General features: G+C 50.4%; 1 protein-coding gene across 6 annotated transcripts in view; it reads right to left on the reverse strand.

Annotated features, from left to right (window-relative positions):
- The window catches only part of SNX29 (sorting nexin 29), a 548,686-nt gene that overhangs the window by 33,397 nt on the left and 493,514 nt on the right, over positions 1-21,775 (reverse strand). The gene's annotated exons all lie outside the window — the stretch shown is intronic.

Here is a 21,775-nt window from a genome sequence, read left to right on the forward strand (position 1 = left end):
TGCCTTCAAACAGCACAAGCTGAGGAGTGAGACCCAAGTTCAATGCCAGCTCTGAAGCTTGCCAGCTGTGTGATCTCGGGTGTGTTCCTCCATTGCTCTAGGCCTCAACTTCCTCATCTACAAAGTGGGAATAACGGCGGACCCCACCTCTCGTAGAACTGCAGGTGAAATGAGAGCCTGCCTGTAGAATGTGTAACCCCAGGCCTGACACACACACGGGCACCCGTGACACAGCTGAACCTGGGATGGTGACTCCTTTCAGGGATGGTCCAGGCGAGACAATATTGTAGGATGTGAGCTAACTGCTGATTAGGTCTATCCCTGCTACACTAATTTACAGAAATTTTAAAAAAGAAAGGAAAAAAAGAGAACACAGTGTTCCCTTCATAGCTCAGTGGAAATGCATCTGACTAGGATCCATGAGGACGCAGGCTCAATCCCTGGCCTCGTCAGTGGGTTGAGGATCTGGCGTTGCCATGAACTGTGGTGTTGGATTTGGCATTGTTGTGGCTGTGGTGTAGGCTGGCAACTATAGTTCCGATTTGACCCCTAGCCTGGGAACCTCCATATGCCACGGGTGTGGCCCTAAAAAGCAAAAAAAAAAAAAAAAAAAAAAAAGAAAAGAAAAGAAAAGAGAGACAAGTGATGCCAAACAGGAGCCCATCTGGATCTGTCAGGTAAGTCTCCCGAAGGGGATCATACATCCCGTCTGGGAAGGTCCCTAACTTGGGGAATCGAGGAAAGTAGCTTTTGGTTCATTACGATAAACACTCAGGGAGCCTCTGCCATTGCCCAGCGCTGTGCTCCACAGACATAAAGATGGGGAGGGCTGCTGCCCCCTGGATGTTTACACTGGAGGGGGCCAGAGCCGCGTCCACACAGCAGGTCTGCGCAAGGCGCTGACTGCCTGGGTGGAGGGAATCGGGAGAAGGGCCCCAACTCCCGCTGGATGGTGGTGGTCACAGGGTGTCAGGACAGCTCAAGGGAGACTTGATGGGCCCAGGTGGAGACATGGCCGAGGTCTGAACTCGGGAGAGGCCGGGCCATGGAGAGTGGTTCCTCTCAAGTCCTTGACTGGGAGGGGGTGGGGTGGGGTGACTAAAAACTGCATGACAGGGAGTTCCCCGGTGGCCTTGCAGTTAAGGATCTGGTTTGGGTCACTGCTGTGGCGCAGGTTGGATACCTGGCCCAGGAACTTCTGCATGCTGCAGCCTTGGCCAAAAAACAAAAAACCCCGCAAAACAAACAAAAAATTGCCTGACGGGGTGCTTGAGACCTAGGACTCTGGAGTCACACACATCTGGGTGCGAGATCCTGATCCCATCACTCACAAGTTCATTAGTCTCTCTGAGCGTCAGTTTCTTCCGCTGTAAAATGAGCCTAACAGAACAGAAACAGACACACAGACTTTGAAAACAAACTCAGGGTTACCAAAGGGGACAGGCTGCGGGGGTATTGGAGGTTTGGCACTGGCATATGCACATTGAGGTATATTGCATGACTGGCTGATGAGGACCAGCTGTAGGGCACAGGGAACTCTGCCCCACATTCTGTGATGACCTATATGGGACGAGAATCTGGAAAGGAATGGAGGTGCGGACACGTACAACAGAATCACTGTTGTACAGCGGAAATTACAGTAACATAAAGCAACGATACTTCAGTGAAACTTTAAAAATGAAAAAAAAAGAGAAAATTCTTTTCTAAAGAAGAAAAAAAAATGGGGGGGGGCTAAACACGGTAACTGCCCTCACAGCGAGTATTACAAAAATTAAGTAAGATCATTCTAGCAGATAGAGGTCACTCTGGGTGACGGCAAGTGCCCATGACTGCTTACTGTCCTGATTACCAGTAATACCCCTGGGTCACTGAGCATTCACTTCACTCCCTGACATAATACACGTCTACACAGCATATTCCCTCTCTGCACACACAACTGCTCCATGATACTTTGATGCAGAAAATGCAGAAGAAGGCATCCGGAGCTGGAAAAGACGGGTAGGTTCACTGCCCCCGTGCCTCCCACGAGAGCGGCTACAGAGCCTGGAGAGGATGCTCAGGGCAGCTGTTCGAGGACGCTGAGAAGTCAATACGAGAAGGTGGGTTGCAGAAAAGGGCCCGGATTTGATAAACCATTAAACCTGGACTGAGTTCACCACTTCCACCCTCTGAAATCCTTTAGCCTGGACTCGAGGCAGCCTGGCACCAAGAGTGGGCAGAGTGTGGACCGAGAGGGCTCCAGGAGAGCCCTCTGATTCTACCCAAGGGATAGGAAAGGAGGGGCTCAATGGTCGTAAAGAGTTGGGGGGACACCTGTGTTTCTCTTCTCTCTTTCCTCTCCTCTCCTCCCCTCGGTCTGGTCCAGAAGCAACTAAAACTCCGAGGGAGGGTGTGGTAAGATGAACCATGGCCCCCTAGAGAACTCCTGTCCTAAACCCTCTCCTTACACAAAAGGGATTTTGCAGATGTGATGAAGTTAAGGCCTTGCAAGGGGGAGATTATCCTGGATTATCTGAGTGGCCCGGGAGAGACTAGGGGTCAGAGGCACAGAGCAGCTGATGGCAGCAGAGGCTGGAGGGCTGCAAGGAAAGGGCCATGACATGGGCAGTTTCCAGAAGCTGGAAAATGCCAGCCAACAAATTTTGCCCGGGGGGGCTCTAGAAGACACCACCCTTGCTGACATCTTAATTTTAGTCCAGAGAGTCTGATTCTGGACTTCTGACCTCTAGAAACAGGAAGACAATAAACTCTTGCTGTCTGAAGTCACTAAGTTTGTGACAGGTTTGTTACAGTGGCTACAGGAAACAAACCCAGGGGAAATATTCCCAGGAGGGCAGGACAAACCCAGACCCTTGGTGCTTTATAGCTCTGTCCTCCTCTGTGTGGCCTGGACGCGGATATAGTCATAGGAAGCATGCTGACCTTAGCCCAATCTTCACACCTCATACAGAAGGTAACTCAAATGAATCTCAGGACCTCCCATTGTGGCGCAGTGGAAACGAATCCGACTAGGAACTATGAGGTTGCAGGTTTGATCCCTGGCCTTGCTCTGTGGGTTAAGGATCCAGCATTGCCGTGAGCTGTGGTGTAGGCCACAGACACGGCTCAGATCTGGCATTGCTGTGGCTGTGGTGTAGGCCGGCAGCTGCAGCTCCAATTCAACCCCTAGCCTGGGAATCTCTATATACCGCAGGTGCGGGCCTAAAAAGCAAAAATAAATAAATAAATAAATAAATAAATAATAAAATAAAATAAAAACAAAATGAATATCACATCTAAACAGAAGATTATTAAAACTTACAGAAGAAAGCCTAGGGGAAAAGCTCTGTGACCTTGGTTTAGGCAATGAGTTCTCAGGACACTAGAAGCATAACTCATAAGGGAAAAAAATAAGATACTGAATTTCATCAAATTTATAAAGTTTTGTAAAGCTACAAACACTGTTATGAAAATGAAAAGACAAGCTACAGGCTGGGAGAAAATGTTTTGCAAATTATGTATCTGACAAAGGACTTGTATACAGAATATAGAAAGAATCATCAAACTCAACATATCCAAAATACGTAAAGAGCTCAACATATCCAAAATGTACAAAAAGCTCAAAAAATAACTTGGTAAAAAAATGAGCAGAGGACTGGAATAGACATTTTTTCCAAAGGAGACATACAGATGGCCACCAAGCACATGACAAGATGCTCAGCATCACTAATTATTAGAAAAACATAAATAAAAACTACAGTGAGCTATCACTTCAACCCTGTCAGAATGGCTTTTGTCAAAAAAGGTGACAAAAGAAGAAAAGAGAACCCCAATTCACTATGGGTGGGATTGTAAATTGACGCAGCCACTATGGACGACAATATGGAGGCTCCTCAAAAAATTAAAAATAAATCCACCATATGATCCAGCAATTCTACTCCTGGGTATATATCCAAGAAGACAAAAACAGTAATTTGAAAAGATACATGTACCTTAGTGTTCACAGCAGCATTATTTACAATGGCCAAGATACAAAAGCAACCTACCTGTCCATCAACGGATGAATGGATAAAGAAGATGTGGTACATATATGAAATGGAATACTGCTCAGCCATAAAAAAAGATGAAAATTTTGCCTTTGCCACACAAGGATGGCCTAGAAGGTATTGTGCTTATTACTGAAATAATCGAACAAACAAAGACAAATACTGTATGTTTCACTTATATGTGGAATCTAAAAAAGAAAACAAATGAATATAACAAAACAGAAACAGACTCACAGGTATAGAGGACAAACTAGCGGTTACTGGTGGAGAGATACATGGAGAGGGGCCAGGTAGGGGGAGCGGATTAAGAGGAACCAACTATTAGGTATAAAATGAATAAGATATAGGGATGTAATGTACAGTGCAGGGGACAGAACCAATATTTTATAATAACTGTATTTTTTTAGGTCTTTTTAGGGCCACACCCATGGCATATGGAGGTTCCTAGGCTAGGAGTCAAATCAGAGCTTTGTCTTTGGCCTAAACCACAGCCACAGCAACTCCAGTCAGAGTGCGTCTGGAACCTACACCACAGCTCACGGTAACACTGGATCCTTAACTCACTGCATGAGGACAGGGATCGAACCTGCATCCTCATGGTTACTGGTCAGATTCATTTCCACTGAGCCATGATGGGAACTCCTGTAAAAACTTTAAATGAAGTATAATCTACAAAGAGAACAAATCACTGTGTTGTACCCTTGAAACTAATAAAAACACTATAGCATAAAAATCAACTATACTTTAAAAACAAACAACTCAGTTTTAAAAAATGGGCATAAGGCTCGAAGAGATAATTCCTCAAATGGGGACAGAGCAAAGAAAAATGAACACACAGAGCACATGAAAAGATGCTCCATGTCACTGGCCTCTAGGGGAATGCCAATTAAGACCATGATGAGATACTATGATGCATCCTTTCAAATGGCTAAAATAAAAGCTGTGACAATACCAAGTGTGGATGAGGGTACAGAGCATCTGACACAGCACAGCCACTCGGAGACACCAATGGGCAGTTTTTACACTTATCATATGACCCAGCCACCTCAATTTTAGGCATGGACCCTAGAGAAATGAAAGCTTTAGTTCACACAAAAAGCCGCACACAAATGTTTGTAATAGCTCTATTTCAAGTTGTCAGCAACTGGAAACAACACAAATGTCATTCGTGAATGGCCAACTGTGGAATAGTCGTAGGACAGACTACTACTCAGCAATAAAAAGGAACAGACTGCTGATACATCCGCTGACCAGGGTTAACCTCAAGGGAGCTGTGCTACGTGAGAGAATCCAGTCTTAAGAGATTTAGTGACTCCATGCAGATGATGTTCTTGGGAAGATAAAACTGCAGGGATGAGAAGAGAGTGGTGGTGGCCAGGGCTTAGGGATGGGGGAATGTGTGACCACAAAGGGACAGCACGAGACAGCCTGGGAGTTGATGGGACTGTCCTGTATCCTGATTGTGACAGGGGTTATGCAAATCTCTACAGGTGAACTGAACACCATTAAAAAAAGGTCAATTTTACTATATGCTAATTTTAAAAAGATATTTTAAAAATCCAGGTGAGCAGGACTCTGGTCAATATATGAAAGGTGCACACTCTCCCAGAATGCAGTGGGAGGAGCCCTGTCTGAGCCCTGCTGTTGATTTACGGGCACCCTGGGTTCTAATCACTGGGCTCCCTTTCATCTCACTGGCTGAAACAGTGTCTGCCATGGAACCTCACAGTGGTGCCTCCCCTGCGCCTTCTAACCTTCTACCTAGAACAAGCTATTAATCTGCAGTAGCTACACAAATGGCCCTGATGATCCACCTCTCTGTGTCCTGTCCTTCGCCCATGACTCTGCAGAGCCCCCCAGTGTGACCCTGGTGTCCGCTGTGGGACATGCTTTGGCCCAACTGGGATGTATGTTAGCAGACGTGACACAGTCAGAGCTTGGAAGGCGCTGCAGTGATTGGGCTTGCCCTGTTCTCGCTCTCTGCCATACATGCCCAGGCTGGCCCGCTGGTCCCAGCTGCCCCATTATTCCCAGTCAATGCCATCCTGGACCAGAAGGTAGCCAGTGGACAACCCCCCCGCCCCCCCTCCCCCACTCCCCCCGACGTGGAAGCAGACGTAGCCAAGATCAGCTGAACCTCCTAGCTAGTACATGAGCAATGTGTTATTATTATCATATGCCCCCAAAGGGTCGAGATTGTTTATTACACAGCATTAATGTGGCAGAAGATAACTGATACCTCACCCATTCAGGCAACCATTCTCAGTCACTAGCCAGAGACATCATTTGACATGTGCAAGGGGACATGCAGGGAGCTGGGAGATTGTTTGACCCACTGCAAAGAGGGCCGTCACCGAGATTGATTATACTTGAGAGGGACAGACGGATTTGGTCTGCAAAGGGCAGTCAACTTGTGTGTTGTGGTCTCACCCTCCTGGAGAAGTCTTAGCAGGATTATTTTTTTTTACCAACCCCCAAACCGGATGGAGGTTATTGTGCCCAAAATAACTTAATCTGCTTCTCTTGCTCCAAACTGAATTTTCAGATGCTCCAACGTGTAAAAATAAAAGACATGAAGTAGGGCAAGCAATTGTAATACTCTCAAGGCTGCCAGCTCAAGTCATTCTGAGGCTGAGGTGAGTGTCTGAACAGAGAAAATAAAATGTGACTGAAGCTAAAATAGCTCCCCTTGGAGAAGCTCCCACTAGGTGACATTTCACGTAGTCCTCCTGGTGAGCCAGCAAGGTCTGAGCTACTGGCCCCGTTTTACAGATGGGGACACTGAGGCATACAAAAGCCAAGGTCACAAGCCACTAGGTAGTGTGGCTGATATTGAACCCAGGTCTGTCTGATTCCAAGTCTTGCTCTTTTGGTTTGATACCAAGCTGCTGCTCAAACCCTGTGAGAAAATAATAACAGAGCTTTGGCTTATCTGCTCCCATGAAATCTGCCCATCACACGTAGTCAGCACGTACGGGGTTAGCTGTGGCTGCAGGAATAAAACGACTGCTTCCTTTGTTAGCAGGAGGATACACGGCCTGTCCTCGGGATAAACAGAAGGTCTGCTATTTTAGTGGAACGTGCACTTTGCTGGCTTATCACTGGGCTTAGGGATCTAGGGCTTGGCCAAGGGACTGCCATCTTTCTGCTGACATGATCACAGAGCCTCAGCCTCCCAGATCAACTGGACTGATATTTGGGAAGAAAAGGAGTGGCTATGTCTAGGAGAGTCACAGAGGAATCTGTACCGTCGCCCACACACCCTCAATGAGTGTGCTTGCTGTGTGTTTCTCTGGCGGCCGTGCCTTGAAAATGCCATAGTTCCAAGGTCTGCTCTGATCCTAAGGAGCCTGAGGACAGGCCATGTATCCTTCTGCTCACAAAAGAAGCAAGCGTTTTATTCCTGCAGCCACAGCTAACCCCGTAGGTGCTGACTATGTGCCTGATGTAAGTGCCTCAGCACTGTCTCGTCAGAGCTCTGAATCAGCCTCTGGAGGGAGGGCCTATTCTCAGTCCCATTTTCCAGATGGGGAAGTCAAGGCACAAGGTCCTTAAAGGCTCTGGGCCAAGATCACTGAGCTAGTAAACAGCATGGCCTCGAGTGCAACCTGGGCCTGCGTGGCTGCAGCTCTTTCTCTGGATGCTGTCAGCTTGTACCTTGAATGTAAAAGTGGTAAAATGCCGCCTCCCGAACCCTGACAGAATGGCTTATTTCCTGTCGCATTAGTAATTTCTCAACCTGCCTTCCCAGAACAAGCTGGTGAGAAAAACATCCACAACTCTGTCACAGCAAGTTCTTGTGTGTGAAAAAGAAAAAGAAAAACATGGGATCTGTTCTGAGTCAGCAGCACCTGCTTGACGTCTTCTGAGGGATGCTTTGCCAGAGGACGGCACGTGCAAAGGAGAGTGTTCCCAGGGCCCAGGCAGGACTTCGGTTCTCCCTTCTGGTCCAGTTAAGACATCCCAGGTGCATCAGGTTAACAAAGAACAAGAAGGGGCCGAGGCTGGTGAGCAAACACGTTTGGAAGGAGAGGGTGGAAAGTGCCTGAGAAGCAGGCATCCGAGACCGCTTTCCTCCACCCAGTCAAAGCCCTCCTGAGTTCCGGAACCCGCCTCAGCCCTGTCCTCCATTCTTTTCTGCAATATTTACTTTGGGAGGTGGAGGGGGCTGGAGGCAGGTGGAGGGGGCTGGAGGCAGGCAGGGAGGGAGATGGGCAGGACCTTGGGCAGCACCAAGCAATCGCCCCATAACAAATGTGCACCAGAGGCCACAGCAAGAAATGCTTTGACACCAGTGGCCGTGGCCCATGCCAGAGACCCTCCAGCAGAGAGGCAGGTGGCCAGAGACAAGAGTGACAAAGCCAAGCTCCCTTGCCTAGGGGCGTGGAGGACCCACAATTAGAATCCCCAACTTGGAAACAGCCAATTAGAAGATACTTAGGCATGCTCCATCAGGTGCTTCATTTTGACGTCATGGTGACACAGAGTAGAGGCTGCCAACCCACGTCAACTCGGGTTACACTCCTCCATCCGCCAGCTCCAGCTGCGAGACTACAGCAGGGCACGTCACTGTCAGAGGCTCAGTTTTCTCCTCCGAAAAAAAGCCAATGATAACACCAACCTCAGACTTAATGAAAGAACAGCTCCTGGCCTATTTCCTGGTGCTTCCTCCTTAGCTCTTTCTTGGCCGTGGAACTGCAGGGGTTTGCAGCTGGTTCTATAAGATCTGATGACATATCAGCTTCTTGGGCTGGATCAGGGTTTCTCAACCTTGGCATGACTGGGATTCGGGTCAGGTGCTTCTTGGCTGTGGGGGGCTGTCCTGTGTCCTGCAGGATTTTAAGCAGCAGCCCTGGGCCCCACCCACTAGATTCTGGTCCCTCTGCTCCTAGGGTTGTGATAACCATCTGTGTCCCCCTTCACTGCTAGCGGTCCCTGGGGAGGAAGGCAGTATTGCCTCTAGTTAAGAACCGTGGAGTTAGAGGCACCAGGAGTCCCAGTGGGGGTTAGTAGGGCAGGGAAAGGGAGTGAGAAAAAAGAGCAACACGAACAAAATCATAATAAAAAGTCCTACAACAGCTGCTCTGCATGAAACCCCTTCAGGTAAACTGTACCCATGGATGGAATTTGCTTCCTGGACTTAACAGTGAGATAACAAAACTTTCTTTTCTTTTCTTTTTCTTTTTTTCTTTTTTTTTTTTTTTTTTTTTTTTGGTCTTCCTAGGGTCACACCCATGGCATACAGAGAGTCCCAGGCTAGTGGTCTGATTGCAGCTGCAGCTGCCAGCCTACACCACAGCTACAGCAACGCCAGATCCGAGCTGCGTCTGTGACCTACACCACAGCTCACAGCAATGCCAGATCCTTAACCCACTAAGTGGGGGCCAGGGATGGAAACTGCATCCTCATAGATACCAGACAGATTCATTTCTGCTGAGCCACCACAGGAACTCCCCAGACTTCTTTTTCCACCCTAAAAACCTGTGACCAATTTCCTTGCACAGACACCACCGTCCTCCAAGGACCCATGCTTCTTGGTGAGCCATTAAGAAGAAACCCACATAATTACGGGCTGCGTTCTTTCTTACAGGTAAATGGGCACTGCCTACTAGTCACACAAAGATGACAAGAAACAAAAGAACAGCCCTGGAGAAGACGTGGGGGACTCAGGCAGGCATTGTGCCCCAAGGAGGTGAGCATCTGGCTGATCAAGGAGTCTCGCTCGTGGAATATGGTACCTTCAGCCTGGAGGCCGCGGGCGCAGCTGATGGGCTGTGCTTGGATGCTGTCTGTGGCCTGTTCCTGTGGACGGACCTGTCACACATCAGGCCTCAGTCAGGACCCAGGGGTCGCTCTGTCCTGAGCGCCTGGGGTCAAAGCTACCCTGGCCGATACCTTGTCATCCCTGTCCTCTGGGACTGTGTGGGTCACGGCCTGCTTCTGCCCAGCATCTCTCCAGGTGGGACACAGATTCATCTAAAGCACCTTTTGGTTCCAGAAGGCATCTGATATACAGTGGGCCACATGCGGCCCCCAGATGTTGTGTTTGGCCCACAGACAAATGAGTTGCCAACTAATTTAAAAATCAGATTTTATATCAAGATGGGGGTTCTGGTTAATGAATCCAACTAGGAACCATGAGGTTGCGGGTTCGATCCCTGGCCTTGCTCAGTGGGTTAAGGATCCGGCCTGTGAGCTGTGGTGTACGTTGCAGATGCGGATCGGATCCCGCGTTGCTGTGGCTGTGGTGTAGGCTGGTGGCTACAGCTCTGATTCTACCCCTAGCCTGGGAACCTCCATATGCCACGGGAGAGGCCCTAGAAATGGCAAAAAAAAAAAAAAGAAAAAAGAAAAAAAAAAGATAGGGGGTTCTGCCATCTGTTGGAAAATTCACGGATGGGCAACTTGCACATAACAACAACGAAGTAGGGGGAGCAGTGGCCGACTCTCTTAGCCGGACCGCATGAGCTCCACTCCACAGCCTTCCCTGCTGTCACAATGCACTGGCTTTGTTCATCTACGCCACCTGCCTGGACCCTGGAGGTACCTGTATCCCCGGCCCATGGGGATACACTGGGGGTGGCTGCTCTGTCGATCCCAGATGCTGGGAAGGTGTCAAACATCACAAGAAAGATGCTGAGAGATCCCAGAAACGAGTTGAGAGGGGAACCCCGGGGCGTGTCTGTCCCGATAGGGTGCTGGGCCTGGTGGCGAGCTGCCTCGTCCCCCAGAGGTCCACCTGATTGATGATGACAGGGGTCAGAGGTGGAAGCTGAGAGACAATGACCGAGACAGCAATGGGAAAAAAGCCTGTGTCGTTTTTACAAGACTGTTCAGGATCCCCTCGGAGTCCGGAGGTGCTCTGCCCCCACCGAATCCAAACGGAGCACCAACACACCAGAAAAGCCGTCAAAGATTCTGTGAGCCCGGTGGCCTCCAGCTGAGTTATTCCAGGTCCCCCACCGGTCCTGAAACGGGGGCAGGTACAGGGCCCCCCAGCCACCCGTGCTGACTCCCCAGGGGGAAGCTTTGAACCGTGCACAGTGCTCCCCATCAGAATAAACTGCCTCACCCTCTGAGACGGAGGCCAGGGATCCTCTAGGGCCAGGGGCGGCTGCCAGGCCCCAAATCCAGTTCCTGCAGAGAGAGGCCTGCATTTCTAAGCAGAGCCCTGGAGCTGGCCTGTCCCCTCCCAAAGCGGCTGGGGCTCCGCAGGCACCTCCCCCTGCCGCGCCCCCTGACTTGTTCGCAAGCCCTCCCTCGATGAGGGTGGCAGAGACACCGCCACAGTTGTGTGCGCCACCTGCTCCCTGCTGCTCAGCCAACTTGGCGGCAAGGAAGGGGGACAGCTTGCTATTCTTACTGCTCTGGGACTAGGTGTTGATTTGGCAGCTTGATTTGGAAGGCTTCCTCCTTCTTGGGAAAGGCTCTCTCCCCTCCTGCCCCGGGCTTTCTCCAAGTTCCCACCTCCCTCCCTCTGCTCTGTCCCCAGCTTCCACCCTTGGCTGTTGCCTCCTCTTGCTCACCCTCCCCACCTCCGTGACACCTGTTCCTGAGTTCATATCAGGGGAAACTCTCCCTCAAGGAGTACTTCCAAAATCCTTCAAGAAATGAGTCCCGGGGATTTGAGAAGTCAGAATTCCTGGGCGTTCTCGGAAATTCCACAAATCATAAGTTATTCTTAAAACCGTCCCAACATTCTTCATGCTATTTATTCCTTATTGTGAAACTCTAAAATGATTTGCTTAACACATAAGACATATTAAGTTCAGTGATATTTTATGAAGAATCATAGCCTAGAGCAAGTATCCAAATGCTGGGGAACACTAGCGGCCACTGCTGGGCCCTGTTCGGATGGATAATAATGCCATGTGTGACTCTCCTATGAGAGTCCTGCGTCAAAATCGCCAATTTAAGGGCTTTTCGTGCTTCCAAAACTTATTTCTTGGAATGCCACTCGCATGGAGTATAACCATGCACATGCTCTTATGAGCATTTATTTTATTTGCAAGAATGACTCATTGTTTGTAGCAGACAGAGCCCCGAACACACACACACTTATGACACGGCATCAGCTACGACTAAGACTGACTAATCAGATCGTGACTGTTTCTCGCCTACAAGCTCCTGTCCTGGGTTCTGGAACCTCCGACCTTTGCCTCTAGCCCCACGCGTGGCACTTCTGCTCTGGCTTTGGCCTCGGCAGCATGGATTCCTTCAAACCCGGGATGCTGATTAACACTTTAATTTTCACAGGAGGATTACGGTACTTTTTTCCTGATTTCCTGAACTGATTTTTCTTGAGATCTGGAAAATCATACGTGTGCAGGGAAACTCAGGCAGGAGTTCGCACCTGATGCCCAAAGCCCAGAGGCTGCAGAGCCCAGGAGGATGCCCCCGTCTCTCTCCCGCCTCAGGACCCACAGACACCTGCTACACCCAGAACCTCAGGCTCACCTTGCCTGTCCCCAGACCAGCCTCCCCTCTGTCCCCCTGACAATTATCTGCCTAGATATTCAGCCTCAAAAAGAAAGTAAGGAAAGAAGAGAAGGAGGAATGGAGGGAGGGAGGAAGGAAAGAAGGAAAGAGAGAAAGAAAGAGAGAAAGAAAGAAACCCATTGGCATCATTTGGTTCGGGCCTTTGCATCCTCTGGGCTCCGATGGGAGCACCCTGCCCAGCTCCCCAGAACCCACTTCCCAGCTCTGCCAGCGGGATCTTCCCAAAGCACAGACCTGAGCTTCCTCCTCAGAGACCAAGATGGACCTTCCTCCCCGCCAGCTCCCAGCCCTGCTTTCCAAAGCATTCTGATCACAGGGGCAAGCGCCCTCTTCTCTGCCACAGTGGGGGGTGGGGATGGTGTGTGGGGGGTGCTCCCTGCGCTTTGCAGCTGTTCTGCATATCGGGACAAAACACCTCCCCTCTCACGCCTCACCAAATGGGGCACATCAAGTTCATCTGAGAGGGCAGGGGTTAGCGATCTCTCTCAAAACTGAAACACAGACCTGCTGGCTGAGCCAGAATCCCTTCTAAAAACCCATCCTAGAGATCCACCTGCCAAAAGGTACAGTACTGTTGGAGGGAGAAAAATATGGAAAAGCTCTTGAGTGTTCAAAGGGAGCAGTGGTGAAATAAATTATGAAACAGCCATGGCGGTGAGTACTCTGTCGCTGGAGCTTTTGAAAGGGACGAGCCAGCTTTATTACATTAAAAAGGCAAACTACAGCGCGCCGAGTGGAGCCCGGCTCTGGCTTACATAAGTGTTGACGATGCTCGCAGTTACATAAGCAACCCAGCAGTGATCACGGCGGGCGGGGTACGGATGCAGGGCGCGTCGGCTGTGAAGTTTACTTCTATCTTTCTGTAGTGTTTCGGCTTTTTTTTTTTTTTTAATACCATGATTTTATCACTTCCTCCAAAACGTCTGCTCCCCAGACGCTTCTCTTCCCGTGCTCCCTTTCTGCTGGTAAAAAATAGTTACACACATGCAGGGCTTACTGTGTGCGAGGCGCTGCTCTAAGGGCCTGACACACCTGCGATTCATGGAACCCTCCGGGCAGCCCCCCGCGGGGAGGCTGCACACGTGTCCACCGCACGGAGGGCGACGCAAGGCCTGGGGAGCTCAGGCGCGTGGCTCCAGGCCCCGCAGCGCGACCGCAGCAGAGCCCGCTCCACACCACACCCTGGCGTGACCCGCCCCTAGGCTCTCCGCGAACACCCAGTGCCTGCACCCAGGAAGGAAGGAGAGGAGGCCACCGTGGAAGAAGAGCAGGACCTGCGCACCTGCCAATCTGTGGAATAAGACCCTGCCCGGGGGCCCAACAGGCGTTGGTTCACATGAATGCGGAGGGTGTGTGTGGACCCACAGCGTGTGTCTCCACGGCCGCCAGGTTCGGCCCAGAAGTCCCTTCTCTCACCATCGACACAGCCAATCCTCAAATCTCTCTGGGCTCCAAGCACCCTTCACCCTGCCCTTCTCCTCACTCTGGCCCAGCCGCCACCTCCTCCTGCCCGACCCTACAAGGGTTCCCCCCACCCCGGCCTGTTCAGCTTCCGTTCTCCACGCCACATCCAGAGGGAGGGTCGCTTTGTTTGCTGCACCTACAGCATGTGGAAGTTCTCTTGCTGGCAATCTAACCTGCGTCACAGTCGCGACCTGAACTGCTGCTTCAGTGATAACACTGGATCCTTAACCCGCTGGGCCACAGGGGAACTCCTGGAGTGAGGCTTTAAAAATATAAACCAGGTCATGTCACACCCCTCAGTTTGGAGTAAACCCCCCAAGGCCTTGTCACAGCCTCCACAGCCCACATAATCCAGCCCTGGTGATCCCTCCAGTTTCTCTCTCCTGCTCTCTCTGTTCTGGATGCACCGGCCTCATTGGACACACCAAGCTTGCTCCTGCCTCAGGGCCTTTGCACATACTGTTCCCTTTGTCTGAACACCCTTCCCCCAGAAATTCACAAGGTCGTCCCCCAGAGAGGCCTTTCCAGACCCTCTGGTGGAAACACCATCCAGGCAACCCTGTGACTCTCGCCTCTGACTCTGCATCCTTTGTCTTCAGACACATTCTCGTTTGGCAGTGTGTTACTGTTTATTCGTCCATTTTCCATTTCCCCCACTCCTCTTTTTTCTGTTTTGTTCTTGATTATAGCCCCTGGCAGGTGCTCAGTGAACGGTGACCAGATGAAGGAGGAGTTTGCCGAACACAAGCCCCTTTGACGGTTTTCCATGTATCGGCTCAGCAGGGCTTCTGCCCCGGAGGAGTTCCAGGCTCCCCCACTCTTCCAGGGGCTTGTAAAAGCTGCCTGTTCTCCTCTTTGTGGAGCTGATCTCTCTCCATCACCACCCGACAGAAACAGACGGCAGGAGTGGGACATAACTAAGGGGACTGGGGGTGCCCAGGGGACAGGAGGCCATCTGGATAGTACAGAAGAGTCACTGTCGCCCTCATCACTTTCAGAACGAGCGATTCATTCTGATCTCCACGGGCGGGAGCCCTGTGGACGAGGCGGGCTAGTACCCTGGGGACTGCACTTTCTCTGCAGCCCATAATACAGCCCCTGAAATAGCCAGGCCAGCAGATGGAAGTGATGAAGTGGCATTTTACATGTCATCTCTCCAGGCAAATGGGCGCTAGGTCCCCCGGGGAGGGGTCTCTGGGCAAGGAGCTTCTGAGGTGTGGGCGTTCTCCCATGGGAGAGGCCTGGCCCCTAGAGGGTGCGCTGCCATCTGGGCCTGGCCGAGCTCTCAGGCCCCCGGAAAAGCCAGAGCCCAGCTGCTGCATCCAGTTTCACCGGGGGCAGACGCTGCATCACTGCCTCCAGACTGAGATAATTCTGTGGGGGAAGGAGGGAGCGAAAGGTTGCCTTTTGGAAAAATTCATGTTCTGAGTTAGCATTTTGTGAGCACCTACTATGTGCTGAATGCCCAGAGTCCCTGGATCTCAGGGCAGCATAGTGGACTCTTGCCCTGGCCTGTGACTTTCTCTCATAATGACTTATATTAGGCAAATCACTTAAATTCCTGGGATTCCAACTTTTCACTTGTGGGCATGGATGGACGGGGTGATGGAGAAATGGAGGTGAAGGGATGGATGGAGGGAGGGAGGAAGGGAGGGAGGGGTGGTGCCTGAGATCACCCTCCTCCTTCATGGTGGAGCTGGTGGGGCAACAGCACTAACTCCCAAATGCCCAGATTTTCCACCTGGATACCATGGGTCTCAAACTCCTCTGCCTTCGAGGACTGGGAGCTGATGTACATCTGCGAAGCAGGCCAGGGCAATGCAAGAGAGAGAGCAGTGGGGCAGGGAACCAGCCTGGGGCACCCTTACCCCATCCACAGCCATTCACGTTGATACTTTATTTTAAAACACGGCCCACACCGAACTAGTCTGCCAGTCTGGCCACATGATTGAGACTCTCCTGGACACACTTTCTGGCCGCTGGGCACTGCAGACGACTCTGGAGCCTGGCAGGTTTGGGCCCGTCCTCAAAAGCCGTGCGTGTCCAGGGGTCCTAGGAAGGAGCTATGTGACTCCGTGAGTGGCTGCTGGCAAAGCAGAGCATCAGCTGGGGTCCAGGTGATCCTGGTGCACCGGTTGGAGCCCTGCAACCCCAAGCTGGACCCTCGCTCACGGGGAGAACACGACAGCCCCTATTTCAGCAGAAAATATACTTAACAGCTTTGAGAGTAAATGTGGCAGCAGATGCGGGCGGGGAGTGGGGAAAACATCGCCCGTGTTTTCTGCTGAGAATCCGGTTGGGAATTTGTGCTGTGACCTACATTACTCCGGCTTCCACCCCCAGAACTCCTCCTCTCCCCTCCCAGAACGGCAGGACACGGTGTGTCTCCCAAGGATGGATCACTCTGCAGAAAAACATTTTAATAACGTGCTACCCGACAGCACAGCAAATCACTACGTCTCCACCGATGTGTAGTCCAGCTCTGCACAGTGACTTCCTGGAATCCTGGCCTCCCTTCATTATCGCGCCTTCAGAGGAGCACCTGACGTCCCCATCTGCCACGGGTCATGTCTCGGCGGCTGCTTTTCCTTCCAAAATGCCAGGAGGATACAAACAACAGGGGCCCCCAAAGGACGAGGCTCTTAGGGGTGTTGTCTGCTCACCATTTTAGGGGGCAGGCTATGGTCCCCATGTGGGCCAAACACACAGAGTTCGAAATGGAAAAGAAACACCCCACTTCTTCCTGCCCTACTTTCTAATTCAGCCCGCCGCTGGCATTAGCAAGGAAGGCAACGGGAGGCAGAGCGATCTGGAGAGAAAAACTCAACCTGCTGATTCCTCAACTCTCCCATGTGTGCAGATGGCAGAATCCTTGGAAGTCACGCTGCCCCGCGCAGAACACAGTGAAACACTGACACATTAAACAGGAAAAGGTGAAATGGAAAAGTGTGTGTAAAAAGCAGGTGCCTTGGAATCCTGGATTCCAGGCTGCACACGCCTGAAAGTTTCAAGGCCATCTGTGATGAAAAACGAGCAAATCTACCCCCTGGGCTCAATCCCACCTGTGGGGAAGGGACCACGTGCACCGAGGCTCCGAGGTGGGCGAGGTCCTGGGACGCACTTTGGAGCACACGGTGTGATCAGTGCCTCCCGCGTACCTCACATGCAAGGCCTCCGTGGCTGAGCCCCGAGTAAGAGCCAGCATCTCCTGGGGCCCAGCAGGTGATGCGGAGGAGCCAAACCTTGAGAGCAAACGGCAGGGAAGGCTGGGTTCGGGGTTCAGGAGAGGGCGGCGAGGGTGCGTGTGCGCTGAGTGGGGCTGTGCTGTTCAACTGCTGCCAAGTGTGGCTGGGTGGAATGCGGGTGGGGACGTATCATTCTGGCTGCCATGACAAAATGCCATGGGCTGGGCGGCTTTCGTGGGAGACATTTATCTCTCACGGTTCTGGAGGCTGGCAAGTCCACGATCAAGGTGCTGGCAGATTTGGTTCTGGGTGAAAGCTCTCCTCCTGGCTTGCAGGCGGCTGCCTCTTCACTGTGAGCCCACAGAGAACCCTGGTGTCACCTCCTCTTCTTCTAAGGACACTAATCTCATCATTGGAAACCCCCCCCCTTATAACCTCATCTGATCCTAATCACCTTCGAAAGGCCCCACTTCCAAATACCATTAACAGTGAGAATTAGGGCTCCAACATATGAATTTGGGGGGGCACAATCAGTCTGTAACGAGGTGTGACCAATTCTGATTTTTTTTTTTTTTTTTTTGTCTTTTTGGGGTTGTACCTACAGCCCATGGAAGTTCCCAGGCCAGGGGTCAAATCCGAGCTTCAGCAGCCGGCCTACACCACAGCCACAGCCACAGGGGATCCAAGCATGTCTGTGACCTACAGCACAGCAACGCTGGATCCTTACCCCACTGAGCAAGGCCAGGGATCAGACCTGAGTCCTCATGGATGCTAGTCAGGTTCATTACTGCTGAGCCACAATGGGAACCCCCGCCAATTCTGATTTTTCTAGAGAAGCCTGATTCATGATTTTTTGTTGGTTTGTTTAGCTGGGCTTTTGTTTTTTTTTTTTTTTTTTTTTTTTTGGTCTCTTTAGGCTTGCACTCTTGGCACACGGAGAGTACCAGGCTAGGGGTCGAATCGGAGCCTATGCCACAGCCATAGCAACTCAGGACTCGAGCCATGTCTGTGACCTACACCACAGCTCATGGCAACGCCAGGTTCTTGACCCACTGAGTGAGGCCAGGAATCAAACTTGCATCCTCATGGATACTAGTCAGGTGTGTTACCGCTGAGCCACAATGGGAACTCCCTGACACATGATTTTTTAAAAAACCTGTCATCGTGTAATTTTTTGGTGTTGGCAACACTTCAGTTAGGAAAAACAAATAACATGGACCTAAGAATTACCATACTAAGTGAAGTAATTCAGACAGAGAAAGACAAACATCGTATGATATCATGGAATCTAAAAAAAAAAAAAATTGATACAAATGAACTTATTTACAAAACAGAAACAGACTCACAGACACAGGAAACAAACTTACGGATGGTTACCAAAGGGGAGGGGAGAAGGAATAAATTAGGAGTCTGGGATTAACAGATAGACACTACTATTTATAACACAGATTTAAAAAAAAAAGAAAGAAAAACAAATGAAACCTCACTAGAAGTCAAATAAAACAGGCTGGAGGGTCAGGCTCCATTCCCAGGCTGTGGGTTTGTCACCCAGGCCTTCACATTATGGGCCATGGCACCAAACAGGCCAGGCCCCCCAGGTGCTTCTGGGTAACCATGGGGTCACCAGGTAACCTCTCTGGCCTCACTATTCTTGTCTTATTAGGTGGAGCCTTTTGAAATTATTCTTTCTTTCTTTCTCTCTTTTTTTTTTTTTTTTGCTTTTTAGGCCACACTTGTGGCATATGGAAGTTCCCAGGCTAGGGGCTGCATCTGAACTGTAGCTGCCAGCCTACACCACAGCCACAGCAACACCAGATCCAAGCCATGGCAGCACAGCTCATGGCAACAATGGATCTTTAACCCACTGAGCAAGGCCAGGGATCGAACCCACATCCTCATAGATACTAGTTGGGTTCGTTACCGCTGAGCCACAATGGGAACTCACATGACAATTCTGTAAGCCTCCACCTAACAAATGGAGACATGGAGCCCACCTAATTAATAGGCTCTCAGGAAGACTGGATGTGCCAAGCAGGCAAACCTTGAGCCAGTGCCCACAGTAAAGCTCAGCTAACAAGGGGTGGAAGCAGGCAAGGCCACCCTTAGCCAATGAGTCCAATCGTGTTGGGGAGCTGAAAGGGACCTTTAGGGCCCTGAACCAGCATGTGAACAACCTGAGAAAATGAGTCAAGACTATAATAATCACACTTTTTCAGGGTTATCTCCTTAGTTGAGAGAGATGCTTTTTAAAATGAGAAATCTCTCAGGGTGAGCGAGCTTCTGAGCTGAGACAGCAGGCCCACTATTTCTGGGGTCCGCAAAGACAGAAGCTGTCCCATGGAGGCTGGCCAGCATCCACAACTTGGGTGGGTCTCACCTTCCATCACCCACAAACGAAAGAGTCTGCAGGTTCCCACCTGTGATCCCATCTTGCTCACAACAGACAAAGCAGGAGCGGGCAGCCTGCTGGGGAACTAGGAGGAAAGCTGTTTCATTTCAACTGGGGTTGAGACCAATGTTGTCAGGTGTCTCAGGTCAATACTGTCATTTGCTGCAATCACCTACCGAAATGCTTTATGCTTTGTCAAGCCCGTGACACTGAACCCCAGGTTCTCTGGGCTAATTAGGCACAAAAGTTTCTCTCTTGGCTCTGATCATGGGCAACCAGAGCAGCTGGGAGTGCACAGCACCCGAGACACTGGCCTTAACCAGTACAAATGTCACGATTCCGCAGGCTGCTGCCTGGACCGCCTGCCCCGCAGGAGGGACACCAGCTTGCTCACGGGGGCCGCCTTTCTTCGCATCTGCATCTTAGGACCACCTCTGGGACTCAATTTTCATTAGGAAATTGGGCCCAAATGCACCCGACTCAGTGAGCAGGTGACTTCCAACATGCATCACAGGCTGGGGGGTGGCCTTTAAAAGAAGATGGGGACCTCTCTCTTGTGAACTACTGTGGCATTTTCAAAACGGCGAGGTCAAGGCCCTGGTGTCACAGATAGAGGGAGGAAGGGCGTCTTTTTATCACGGAGAGCGCAGTACAATTATAGCTTCTCACAAAGCTCCTGAAAGAATCAGACACACAGAGGAAAGCAGCTTGGCTGCAATTTCAAAGCCCTAAGCAGGTAAGAGGGACAGCCTTGCCTCTGTCTGCCTGGTTGGAAGTTCAGCTTGGAAATTCTAGAAAGTGTGATGCCTAAGGCACTCCCCTCCCCAGACAGAGTAGAAATGAGCCCCTTTTTGAGTCTCAGCATCACTGTTAGAATAAGACAGACCCCCCACACCTGCAGCGCACCCTTTTAAAGAGCTATGGTGAAAGGAAACTTTTATTTCATCTGAGCAAATCAGTGTTTCTCAGATGCCAAGGCCTGATCCCACTTTCAGAGACACACAGCTTTGCTAGACGGGGCTTTTATATCTTTTGTCTCCACTATGATGATATTATTTTAGCAATAATATGCAGTTGACCCTTGAATAATGTGGGTTTGAACTGCACAGGTCCATGTACACAGGGGTTTTTTTCAATAAATGCACTGGAAACGTTTTTGGCAATTTGCAACAATTTGGAAAAAACTCGCAGATAAACTGCATAGCCTAGAAATAGCGAAGAAGAAAAAGCTAAGCATGAATGCATAAAATATACATGGATATAAAAATAACATACAAAATACGTGTTAACTGTTATCGCGAAGGCGAACAGTGGGCTATTGGGAGTTAAGCTTGGGGGAGGGGAGTCAAAAGGTATCCACAGATTTTTCAATGCACGGGGGGTTGGTGCCTCTAAAGCCTTTATAGTCCAAGGGTCAAATGTCCTTATATTCTCTAGCATCTGAAGACTCTATAAAAACTAAGAACTGCGCCATCATTCGGGGTCGCTGAATGCAGACGTGCAAATGTCTCTGTGTAAGGAGAGCTTTATTAGAACAGAGAGGGACCATCAGTGAGAAGGTAGTGACCCCAGTGAGGCCCACTGGCCCCAAGGTGCTGCTCAAACAGGTGTTTCCCAGCAATGTGACCTGAGGAGAGCAGTGGGTGGGTGGGGTCAACACGCAGATCGCTGGCGGTGTGGTAGGCAGTGCGGTAGGTGGCACGTGATACGTTGGGAGAAGCCACCAAACCCGACTGTGGGCAAAGGGGTGGTTTCGGAAAAAGCAGCATCCGTCCGCTGTGTTAACTGATGATTCTGACTAGGAATGATTTGGTAAGTGCTTGCCATGTAAAAGTCCTTAATCTTTTTTTAACCTTTACGAGACACAGAAGAACAAAGATGGTTTATCTAGTATTAACTTGGCTCATGCTTCAGTCATATTAGCATGAAAGTAATATATGTCGGTACCAGCGGGAGCCTGCGAGAAGGTTCCTTGAGTTCACTGCCCACATGCTAAAGAAAGCCCGACAGGGACCACTCTAGCTCCGGAACACCTGAACAGCATTCTTTTCCTTGGATCAAAAGGCACCAAAGAATAAAGCCGATCCTATCCTGCAATTTTTTCCTGGCCTCATATCAACAACGCTTATTGACTCGCTCTCTTGCAAGCCCTTTCAATCCCCAAAGCCTCGGCCGAATCGCTACATCAGCGCCTTCTGGGCTCAGGGAGTACA

Source organism: Sus scrofa, chromosome 3 (assembly GCF_000003025.6).
Source record: "Sus scrofa isolate TJ Tabasco breed Duroc chromosome 3, Sscrofa11.1, whole genome shotgun sequence".
Lineage (NCBI taxonomy): Eukaryota > Metazoa > Chordata > Mammalia > Artiodactyla > Suidae > Sus > Sus scrofa.